The following is a 12,665-nucleotide window of genomic DNA, read 5'->3' on the forward strand; positions in this document are numbered from 1 at the left end:
CAGTCGGAACCGAAGTCAGTTATCTCACTACTTTCTAATGGCTAGGATGAGTCAATTAGGGTTCTAAAGGTCTGGTTAATGCTTTGATGACACCACGCGGAAGCCAAATTTTTCCTCAAGTAAACATGAGGAACATCAGGACATCCAAAGTGTCACATTAACCGTAGCCATCATTTTAACCATTCCAGTATACGCCGGATAGTCGCGATGATCTTTTGCTACTTACCTAAGGTACACTAGATCCGGGTGTAGGATCTCTCACTCAAGCATAGAATACCCAAGCAATCCCTTAAAAGTAAATCAGAAAATTTGAATAAGTGATCTTGTTTCTAAGGTAACCTCTCTTTTTATTGTCCCCAGCAGAGTCGCCAGTTCTGTCATACGGTGAACTGACTTGGGGTATTTTGCTTTTTATCGCAATGTCGCGGATAGCAAGAGTCGCCACCGACTTTTCTTTTATCCAATAAGGAAAGGTGGAAAAGAACAGGAAAGACCTCAATAGATTTTGGGTTCGGGAGGTACATTATACAAAGGGAAGGTATTAGCACCCTTTGTATCCATGGTTATCCATGGGCTCTTAATTGCTGGATCACTTATATTTTTGTCTGAAAAGTGTTGGTGAATTGTTTAAAAATGTTTCGAAAAGAGAGTTTAACTTTGTAATGATTCTCGTATGAATGTATACAAAGTATTTATCTCGTTTGATTTTGAAAAACAGTTTAGAAAAATATAACTTGGTAATGATTCTAGTATGAATGTATACCAAGTGGTGATTTTCTAGGACTTGCAAAGTGTGAGGGGTGGAAAATGTTTTAGGTTATGATCCAGTAATTGAGAGTTATACCTTCCTAAGGTCGTTATGGGCATTTCCTATCCTTATGAGGGTAAAACTGTCCTTACTATTGAGAAGTAAGTAGTTTTATCCTTTGGATGTAAAAGGGTCATTGTAGGGTCATCGATAGGTCATTGAAGGCAACAGTTGTAAGGATACCTTAGCATTCGAAGGGACGATCATCATTTAACCGTAGGCTACACCGAAGGGTCATCGAGGGACAAAATCGTATTTTCGAAGGCAACATCCGAGGGACCATGATTTATTTTATGATGATTTAACCGAAGGGTCTTTGCTAAGTGTATCCCTACATTCGCGGGACACGACCGTTATACCGTAATACCGTAGGGCAGCAAAGAGAGGTCCAAGATCACATATTTAAAGGCCGTATTTTACAATCAATTAGGCAATTAGGATGAATCTCCACATTAAAATCAATACATTAAAATCAGCTAAGTAATTGAGGGTGGATCTCCACATTAAAATTAATACATTAAAATTAATTAGGTAATTTAGGGTGAAACTCCACAAAGGGCATCCCACAAATAAAGTGGAATACCTATCTAGCTAGCTTTCCCGGCGATGTGTGAACCTTTGCAAAACTCAGCAAACATGTCAGAATACCAAATCAGGGTGCAATCGAGAATTACACCACAAAAGAAACCAGAACAGCAGTAGGGTCAGATAAACAATGCATGGCTATGATAAAACATGACAGGTGGGCAAAAGTCAGAACAGAAAAGTCGGCTGCTGTCGCGTTCGCTCCTGCTTCGCCTAGCGAAGTCTTAGCGAACACTCGTTGCATGCTCGCTTAGCGATGTGCTAGCGAGCGGCTGCGGATTCCGGTTTTAATAACGATATAATGGCAGCAAGCTTCACACCTTATAGCATTCATTACAGAGATTATGTGGTTAGACATTCAGATGTTCATGCATACTTAAATTCATATGTAAAACTTAAGATAGTTTCATAAATTCAATCATGATACCATGTGCAAATTAAGAACATAAGGTAGTAATAGCAATGCCAACCTGTTTGTAATCGAATTGTAACCTTGAATTGGCCGATCGGATCGAATTGAGCGGAAGTGACCTTGCTGCCGCCGGCTTTTCCTTCAGGGTTTCCTTTAGGGTTACTCGGAATTCTCAGGGTTAGCCTCCAGGGTTTTCCGTCTGTGAGCGCTAGGGTTTGCTTGCTAGGGTTCTCCTTTCGTCCTTTTTCGTCCTCCCTTTTTCTGACTGGAGTTGTGGTATTTATAATGCCTTTTTTCATGACCTAATGGGCTCAGAGTGAAGCCCAGAATTTTCTGTTATCTGCCAGCTTCGCTAGGCGAGCGTGTAGCGAACGTTCGCTAGGCGAGCGTGCAGCGAACGTTCGCTAGGCGAAGGATTTGCTCGCCTAGCGAGCAGGCCAGTTTGGGCCATTTTCTGGATTGGGCCACTCGTGAGCTGGGCCTTTGTTCCTTTAAGATCAGTGTCATAAAAATGAGTCGGAGTGCCCTGAAAAATGTCTTGAAATATTAATGGGCAAATTTTGGGGTATGACAGCTGCCCCTGTTCAATATTCTTGAACCGAGAGAGTCAGAATGGTATGTACGCCATTCGTGGTCTGGAGGTGGAAGATTATTGAACACTTAGGATGCCCCAAAAATTTGCACTTGTCAATTAGTTAGTCTTGATGGAGATGGGTTTAAAGATGCCATCTAGGAAGTTTGATGATGAGAGCTTCAGAGTACGTCGTACGTTAGAAGATATCTGAAGTCATGGGTGTCACTGGGTCATACGCTAGACCGTATAGTGAGTCATTCATTAGGCCGTCGACTTCACTGGGGAGTTAGAATGGGTCATACGCCGCTGGGGATAACAGATCAGAATGGATCATACGCTAGATCGTATCTGAGTTGCAGAATGGGCCGTCTGTTAGGCTGTATCTGACGAAAAGTAGTCGTACGCTAGACTACACCTCGGGATGTACCGTACGCTAGGTAGTATCTGAGGAATGAAGATCCGAATGGGTCGTACGCTAGACCGTATTGTTGGAGGAGTAATATGTTGTGCCGAATCAAAATGAGATAAGAATCCGAATGAGTCATACACTGCTGGGGATAAAGGATCAGAATGGATCGTACGCTAGATCGTATCTGAGTTGCGGAACGAGCCGTCCGTTAGGCTGTATCGTTACTGGGGGTGAAGGATCAGAATGGATCGTATGCTAGATCGTATCTGAGTTGTAGACTGAGCCGTCCGTTAGGCTGTACCTGATGATGAAGGGGGTAGTCATACGCCAGACTACACTTCAGAATGTACCGTACGCTAGGTAGCATTTGAGGCCTTGAAGGTCCAAATGGGTCGTATGCTAGACCGTATTGGAGTTGTTGAAGGTCGGAATGGATCGTACGTTAGATCGCATCTGAGTTGAAAGAGTCATATGTTGAGCTGAATCAGAATGAACCGTACGCTAGGCTATATCTGATAGTATTTGTATATGTTGTATTTGCAATAAATGTCTGGGATGGGCTTATAGATGCCATCGTTAGGAGGATGTCAGAATGAATGTTGACATGGAGTATATCTGAAAGATGTAGTTGAATCCTGAACGTAATTGATGAGGATGTCCGTCTGAATGGACCTTTGTTTTGACTGTATCAGGGGAATAATTAACCTGAAAAATAAAGTTAGCTTCATGCCATGTCATGATGCATGAGATGTTTTATGCTTTCGAAAATAACTGCGAACGATGTATGCATGCGTATGCTGTGAAATGATGTAATGAATGAATTATGCATCTGAAAAGTTCTTCCAGAGGACTCTACTGGGGAAAACAAATCTCAATCTTCTGGTTGGGAGATACTGGTATCGATGACCCTTTCTTAGCCGGGGATGCTTGATTTCTGTCTGATGGTAGAAATGTTCAACAGAAGCCTGGCTGGGGGTGGAAGAGATGACCCATTTGTCTAGTAATGCCACTCTCTTCTGGGAATGACTGGCTTTGCTGGGGGATAGGATTAGCAACGGATTCATTGGAAAGCATGATTAGACCTTCTCCTCGATCCTGAAGTCTAGTAGTAATCGCTATTTCTATTTTATGCACGCATTTTTGGTAAACATCGATCATATCCAAATGCATATATTAATTCGAATTAAATCAATGGACGCTTATGCAAACAAAACAGAGAAAGTAAAACAAAAGCATTTTTTTTGAAACTAAAATTATATTGATTTCGAAAGAGGGCCTATAAACAGGCAATTTGTGTACAAGGAGACAGAAATCCTAGTAAGAGGAAATTGTCAAGAAAACAAAGAGAAAGCTATGCCGAAAACGTCCTATTGACTTTAATTCCCCTACTGCCATTATGTCTTCAAGCCTCTCATCTCCTGCTGTCGGATAGAAGTGATTAGCTTGTTCAGTCCTTTGAACTTGGATGAAGCTGTCTGAGAACGGGACATAGTCATACGCTTTGATCCCTAATTTTTGCCTGGACCGCCTTTTCAGGTTTTCAATCCACCAGGATACCCCTTTTTGCCCAAGCCGCCTTTTCAGGTTTTCGACTTGCCGGGTGCACATTTTTTTATGTTTATCCCTAATTTTTGCCCGAACCTTTTTGGTTTGCCGGGATGCCCTTACTTTTGCCTAGGTACGTCGACCTAGCAGGTCTCTTTTATGCGTAGTATTTTTTGACTATGTCTGCGTTCACGGGATGCGGGAAGTCTTCGCCGTCCATTGTAGCTAGTATCATGGCTCCACCAGAGAATACCTTCTTAACTACAAACGGCCCTTCGTACGTGGGAATCCATTTGCCTCTGGGATCACCCTGTGGTAGAATGATACGCTTTATTACCAAATCGCCAATTCGATATACCTGTCTCTTGACTCTTTTGTTAAATGCCTGGGTCATGCGCTTCTGATATATCTGTCCATGACACACAGCCGCAAGTCTCTTCTCATCGATCAAGTTTATCTGGTCGAGTCGAGTCTGAATCCATTCATCTTCATCTAAGCCCGCCTCTTTTATGATTCTTAGAGAGGGAATCTGGACTTCCACTGGTAAAACGGCTTCCATTCCGTAGACTAAAGAGAAAGGAGTTGCTCCTGTCGAAGTGCGTACTGAAGTGCGATAACCGTGAAGAGCAAACGGTAACATCTCATGCCAGTCTTTGTACGTCACCGTCATCTTTTGTATGATCTTCTTGATATTCTTATTAGCAGCCTCCACGGCACCGTTCATCTTTGGCCGGTACGGAGAAGAGTTATGGTGTTTTATTTTGAACTGCGTGCAGAGTTCAGTAATCATCTTGTTGTTCAAATTAGTACCATTGTCAGTAATAATTCTTTCAGGGATGCCATATCGACAAATGAGATTATTCTTGATGAATCGTGCCACCACATTCTTGGTGACAGAAGCGAATGAGGCGGCCTCTACCCACTTTGTAAAGTAATCAATAGCAACAAGGATGAAACGATGCCCGTTAGAAGCAGTAGGTTTAATCTCTCCAATCATATCAATGCCCCACATTGCAAAGGGCCAAGGTGCTGTCAACACGTTCAATGGAGCAGGAGGCACATGTACTTTATCCGCATATATCTGGCACTTGTGACAGGTTCTGGAGTGATGATGGCAATCAGCTTCCATGGTAGACCAATAATACCCTGATCTCAGAATCTTCTTGGCCATCGTATGCCCACTAGAATGAGTCCCAAAAATACCATCATGCATGTCTTCCATAATCTTTTCTGCTTCCTTTTTATCCACACAGCGAAGCAAAGTCGAATCATGATTACGTTTGTATAATAATCCATTACTCAAAAAGAATTTAGCGGAGAACTTCCTCAGAAATTTTCTGTCATTGATAGATGCCTCTTCAGGGTATTCCTGAGTTTCCAAATATCTTTTTACTTCGTGGAACCAAGGTTTCTCCTCTACTCCATCAGCGTTAAGTTCATAACAATACGCTGGTTCATCTAACCGTTCAATGGTGATCATGGGAGCTTCGCTGCCCTATCTGACTCTGAACATAGATGACATGGTAGCCAATGCGTCTGCCAACTGATTCTCTTCTCGTGGAATGTGTTCGAATGTAATCTCTTCGAAGTATGGGATTAATGTTAACACCCGCTCTCGATAAGGGATGAGATTCGGATGTTTAGTGTCCCATTCTCCTTTGATCTGACTGACTACTAGGGCCGAGTCTCCATACACCCTCAAAAACTTGATTCTCAGGTCTATAGCAGCCTTAAGTCCCAAAATACATGCTTCATACTCAGCCATATTGTTGGTGCAATCAAAGCATAGTCTGGCAGTGAAGGGCGTATGGCAACCCCGGGGAGATATAATTACAACACCAACACCGTTGCCCAATGCATTAGAAGATCCATCGAAAACCATAGTCCATCGGGATCCAAGTTTGGGTCTTTCATCCGGTCCATGTTCTTCCTGATCAGTAACAAGCATGACATCTTCATCCGGGAACTCAAAATTCATAGATTGGTAATCATTCACCGCTTGATGAGCCAAATGATCGGCTAGCACGCTTCCTTTGATTGCTTTCTGGGTAGTATACTGGATGTCATACTCTGTTAAAATCATCTGCCATCTTGCTATTTTTCCGGAGAGGACAGGTTTCTCAAATATGTATTTGATAGGATCCATCTTAGAAATCAATAAAGTGGTATGATTCAACATGTATTGTCTTAGTCGGCGAGCAGCCCAGGCCAAAGCACAGCAAGTTTTCTCGAGCAGTGAGTATCTTGTTTCACAGTCGGTAAACTTTTTGCTAAGGTAGTATATGGCATGCTCTTTTCGGCCAGACTCGTCATGTTGTCCCAACACACACCCCATTGAATTTTCTAACACGGTCAAATACATGATTAAAGGTCTTCCTTCAACTGGTGGCATCAGAATGGGAGGTTTTTGAAGATACTCCTTGATTTTGTCGAAAGCTTCTTGACATTCATCATTCCATCTCATCTCTTGATTTTTCCTCAGTAGTTTGAAGAGGGGTTTGCAGGTAGCAGTCAAGTGGGAGATAAATCGGGCAATATAATTCAAACGTCCCAAGAAACCTCTGACCTCTTTATCTGTACGGGGAACTGGCATTTCTTGAATAGCCCTCACCTTAGCCGGGTCAACCTCAATCCCTTTACCACTGACAATAAAGCCCAAGAGTTTGCCGGATCTTACTCCAAAGGTGCATTTGTTCGGGTTCAACCTCAACTTGTATTTCTTCAACCTCTCGAACAGTTTGTATAAATGATCGAGATGCTCTCCCTCAGTATGAGATCTGGCTATCATGTCATCCACATACACTTCTATTTCATGATGGATCATATCATGGAACAAAACCACCATAGCACGCTGGTACGTTGCCCCTGCATTCTTTAAACCAAATGGCATTACTTTATAACAGAACGTGCCCCATTGCGTTACAAACGTAGTTTTCTCCATGTCCTCAGGCGCCATCTTAATCTGGTTATAACCTGAGAATCCATCCATGAATGAGAATACCTTGTGTTGAGCGGTGTTATCTACCAGAACATCAATGTGCGGAAGTGGAAAGTCGTCTTTGGGACTCGCTTTATTCAAATCTCTGTAGTCTACACACATTCGCACCTTGCCATCCTTCTTCGGCACTGGTACCACATTAGCAACCCATTGAGGATAAGAAGTAACAGCCAGAAAACCTGCATCAAATTGTTTCATAACCTCGACTTTGATTTTCTCAGACATTTCAGGACGCATGCGACGAACCTTTTGCTTAACAGGACGACAATCTTCCCTCGTTGGCAGCCGATGTACTACTATATCAGTATCCAGTCCTGGCATGTCGTCATAAGACCAAGCAAAAATCTCTACATAGTCATGTAACATCTGAATCAACCTTCTTTTGACACTGTTTTCCAAGCCTGCTCCTATTTTGACTTCTTTCTTGTCTACTTCGGTACCCAGATTTACAATCTCAACTGACTCCTCGTGCGGCTGTATAGTCCTCTCTTCCTGCAGTAACAGTCTGGCAAGTTCTCCAGGTACTTCACAATCTTCCACACTTCCATCCTCGGCTTGGTAGATCGGATTTTCAAAGTCATAATGAACAGTAGTAGAACTATTATCAACAGGATCCAGAGTGGGTATGGATCTGCAATTCGTTACGTGAGTGTGTGTAAGAAAACATAGCTTGTTTGGAAGATGACAGAAAAGACAAAGAGCGCAATATTTGAATGCAAAAAGTCCATTGAATATGAATATGCTTATGAAAATGACAAAACCCTTAACAAATTAGCTATTGTGCCCCGGGCATAGACACAACGCTTGGAGAAGTTCAATTGTAAAAAAAACAAAAATTTGCAACACCAAAATAGACAATAACAATTACTCCTGACTAAAGGAAATCGGGATAGTGTCTTCAGCCTTCCAATTATTGAGTCCGTCGCCAATTGTTGGGAAAATCCAGCTATCCAGGTCGCAATCGCTGTCAGCGTCTTCTACAACATTAATTTGACTCTTGGCTACCTTCTCAGAGCTAAACCCCAGGCCAAATTTGTCAGACTTGTACGGTACGTCGATCAGTTGACCCCAGCCAGTACAGCCACCATCTTCAACCACAGCTTGAGCGTCCTTCAGGGAAATCATAGCAGGAGGAGTCCGAATAACCTTGGGCACACCGGAAGTTGGCTTAAGGACAGGATTGGTCGGAGGAACTACTTCAAATGACTGACAAGGAGTCTCAATGAATTCACCATCCATCTCGACGTATCTGAAGGCATGCACACTACTGACAATGTACTCTTCTTCTCCACACACGGTGACAATTTTGCCCTCTGTGGGATACCTCAGCTTTTGATGGAGAGACGAAGCTACAGCACCTGACCCATGAATCCAAGGGCGTCCCAGTAAGCAGGAATAGGCAGGACGAATGTTCATTACATGGAAGGTAGTATTGAAGACTTGAGGTCCTATCTTGATAGGGAGGACTACTTCGCCATGGACAACACTCTTCGCACCATCGTAAGCACGTACCACAATGTCACTAGGTTTCAGTTCGATGCTTTTACAGTCCAGCTTATCCAGCACAGCTGTTGGCAGCACATTCAAGGAAGAGCCATTATCGATCAACACATGAGACAAAGTGATTCCCCTACACTCAATGGAGATATGCAGGGCTTTATTGTGATTCTTTCCCGCTGGTGTCAGGTCAGCATCGGAAAAGCCTAGGCCATTGTCAACAGCCAAGTGAGCAACATAATTTTCGAACTGATCGACAGATGTTTCCTGAGGCACATGAGCAGTCTTCAAGAATTTTATCAATGCATTGGCATGAGATTCAGAAGATAACAGCAAGGATAACATCGAGATCTTAGACGGGGTATGCCCCAACTGTTCTACCACATCGAAATCACTCTTGCGGATGATTTTCAGCACTTCTTCCATTTCCTGTTTGGCAACATCTTCGGGAGTAACTTCGACCGGTGTCTCTGACTGAGAAGGATTGACTGGTTCCTTTCCTCGAGTTTCAAGGACAGGAGGTGAGATTTCTGGAGAGAAGATCCTTCCACTTCGAGTAATTTTACTAGTCCCAACGATGCCATTAGGATTAGTAGAATTGTCAATTTGCTTTACGCCATGGACGTAAACATCACCGCCATAATTCCACGGAATAACTTTGCTTGAGGAATACGGGATCGGGCCAGGTGCAGTAATGATTAGGGGAGCTACCCTGGGCTCAACAGTAATCTTCACAGGCGCCCTAGTAGCGGTAATCTTCACTGGAACTTTGGACCTAGCAATCACAGATATTTCTTCAATAGGGTTTTCCGCCTTAGGAATCTTTTCGAAGAGAACTGTACGATCATCCATCAGCCGTTGAATACCATTCTTCAATTCCCAACAATCATCTGGTTGGAATATACAGAGATTGCAATCTTCAGCACAACCTGGAAATAAACCAGCTTGCAATAAATTCCTCTTTATGATCGGGAGAGGAGATGTTAAGTCCGCCACATTGGAAACGTGATCGTCGTCATCCACGGCATTAACCGTCTTGTCATGATTAGGCATAGGAGCAGTGATGACATTAGGGTCTCTGGAGGCTCAAACTCAATTTCTCCAGCTTCGATCATATCCTGAATCTTATTCTTCAATGACCAACAATCGTTTGTATCATGCCCGGGGCTATCGGAGTGATATGCACACCTGGCATTAGGGTTATAACGAGAAGAAGTAGTGTTGGGATTCGTAGGAGGATCTCTGAGGGTGATCAAATTTGCCTTTAGCATTCCCTGCAGTGCCTGTGCCAAGGTCATATTGATCCTGGTAAACTGCCTTCTTGGCCTGTCTTGTTTGGGCTGGAAGTTTTGAGATGGTGGTGCTGCAATCGTAACTGCTCCGATGTCATGGTCACGGTTTTTCTTGTTACGACCCTTTTGACCGTACACAGCATTTGATTCATTCCTCCCCTGATAGGACCTTTTGGTGCTTGCAGAGGCAGCCGCCTGTATCTTTCCACTTCGGATGCCGCTTTCAACACGTTCACCTGTCAATATAAGTTCAGTGAAACCTGATGAAGAACTTCCCAGTAGATGGCTGTAGAATGGGCCGGTCAGTGTGCCCATGAACATATCCACCAATTCTCTGTCAGTCATAGGGGGTTTGACTCTGCCAGCCAAATCTCTCCACTTTTGAGCATATTCTTTAAAGCTTTCTTTAGATCCCATAGTCATATTCTGCAGCTGTAGTCGGGTAGGCGCTAGTTCAGAGTTATACTGGTACTGTTTATAGAAAGCTGTTGCTAAATCAGTCCAGGTGCGGATGTCAGAGCTCTCGAGCTGATAATACCATTCCAACTGTGTGCCAAACAGGCTCTCTTGGAAGAAATGGATCCATAGCTTCCTGTCAGTGGTATGCGGCTGAATCTTTCTCACATAAGCTCTCAGATGCATCTGAGGACAGGACGCACCATCGTACTTAGTGAAAGTGGGGATTTTGAATTTGCGAGGAATGGTCACATCGGAGACCAGACCCAAACTTTCGAAATCCAGACCGGGCGCCTTCTGACCCTCCATAGCTAGCATACGTTCTTCCAGCAACTTGTACTTATCATCTCTTGGAGAGTACTGTTCATTTTCATAATCTTCATCGTCGTCCTCAGGGTTGAAGAGATCGACATTCTCCTCTTCTGAATCATTCTCTGTCTCCTCTTCTGGACCATTCGGGATCCCAAACTTGACTCCTGCGGCCTGTCCTTTACGCCTTCTTCCCGGGTTAATGAAACTCACAGATTTCTTGTCTTTCTTCTTTTCGAGCAAAAGAGCCTTCAGTTCCTCCTGCCCCTTGGATAAGCTTAGCATCATCTCCTTGAATTGAGCATTCTGAGTCTGGAGATCTTTGACAGTTTGTTTGAGATCCATTTTTCTGTTTAGAAGGAAGACCGTGAGAACATTGAACTTGTAGAATACCTGTTATGCAGTGTTATGTTATGCTATGCAATGTATGAAATGTTTTCAAGGACTTTTGGAATTTAACTTTGCGTAAATCACCAACAAGAGAGAAATGTTTATTGCTAATTTCTTTGACCAATGTTCATTACAAAAGGAATAATAATAAAAATACAATGAAAGCTCAAGTCTCCCAGGGGCGGCTTCTTTTTGGGCGAAGATACGCATTGAGTCTTCGTTCCTCATTAAGCTGACTGGTAAGTTCTAACACTTTCTTCCTTTCTGCGACGAACTGAGTCTCGAAAGTATCCCTTTCTTCTCTCAACTGGATCCAGGATCTCTTTAGTTCCTCAACATTGGTAGGCATATCTGGATAAGGAATGATCTGAGGAGCACCTCCTTCAGCTTCAGGTTCGACAATCTGAGGTCCGATTGCAAGATATGGCATGACAAGTTCACGAGCTCTGGCGCGTACCCATCTGAGATGAGGTTCCATAGGAATAGAATTTTTCTGTCCTAACGTACCTCTCTTCACCATGCCCCAAGCTCGTACAAATCTTTGACGGAGGCCTTGGGAATCGTTGTCATAGTCGAACACAATGCCTTCGATGATCATTTCATGTGGACCATCTCTTCGAGCACAACCAAACTGTCGCAGAGCTAAAGCAGGATTATAAGTAATACCTCCTCTTATTCCTAGGAGTGGTACATTAGGGAACTCGCCACAACGGTCAATGATGGTAACATTTTCCTTGAACTGAGGACACCAACAGATGTCTGGGTGGGAGAGCGACATTATCCTTTGAGACCATTTCAAATTCTGCTCGTTCTTCAAGACCGATTGAGGAAGGTGCGAAATAAACCACCTAGACAACAAAGGTATGCAGCACATGAGAGTCCCTTGCTTCTTCATGGTACGAGTGTGGAGGGAATGCAAAATGTCTCCCAGCAAGGTAGGTACAGGGTTATGAGTGAGAAATATCTTAATAGCATTCATGTCTATGAATTGGTCTGGATTAGGGAATAACACCAAGCCATAGATTAGCAATGCCAGGATGTCTTCGAAAGCACGGACATTCATAACTTTTAAGAATTCTCGGGCCTTATTTGTCAGGAATTTGGCAAGTAAACCCTTAACTCCACTCCTTGTTACCCAATTAGCTTCAATGTCGGACTTCGTCATGTGTAAAGCTGCGGAAACTTCTTCAGACTTCGGAACCTTTTCTAAACCACTGAACGGTAGTTGATCAAGGATAGGTATCCCAAGCAGTCTGGAGAATTCTTCCAATGTGGGTACCAACTGATAATCTGGGAATGTGAAGCAATGATGTTTAGGGTCGAAGAACTGGAATAAAACTCTCATCATATCTTCTTTGAACCCAGTGGTAACTAAATTGAGAAGAGAACC

This window comes from Lathyrus oleraceus, chromosome 7 (assembly GCF_024323335.1).
Source record: "Lathyrus oleraceus cultivar Zhongwan6 chromosome 7, CAAS_Psat_ZW6_1.0, whole genome shotgun sequence".
Taxonomy (NCBI): Eukaryota; Viridiplantae; Streptophyta; class Magnoliopsida; order Fabales; family Fabaceae; genus Lathyrus; species Lathyrus oleraceus.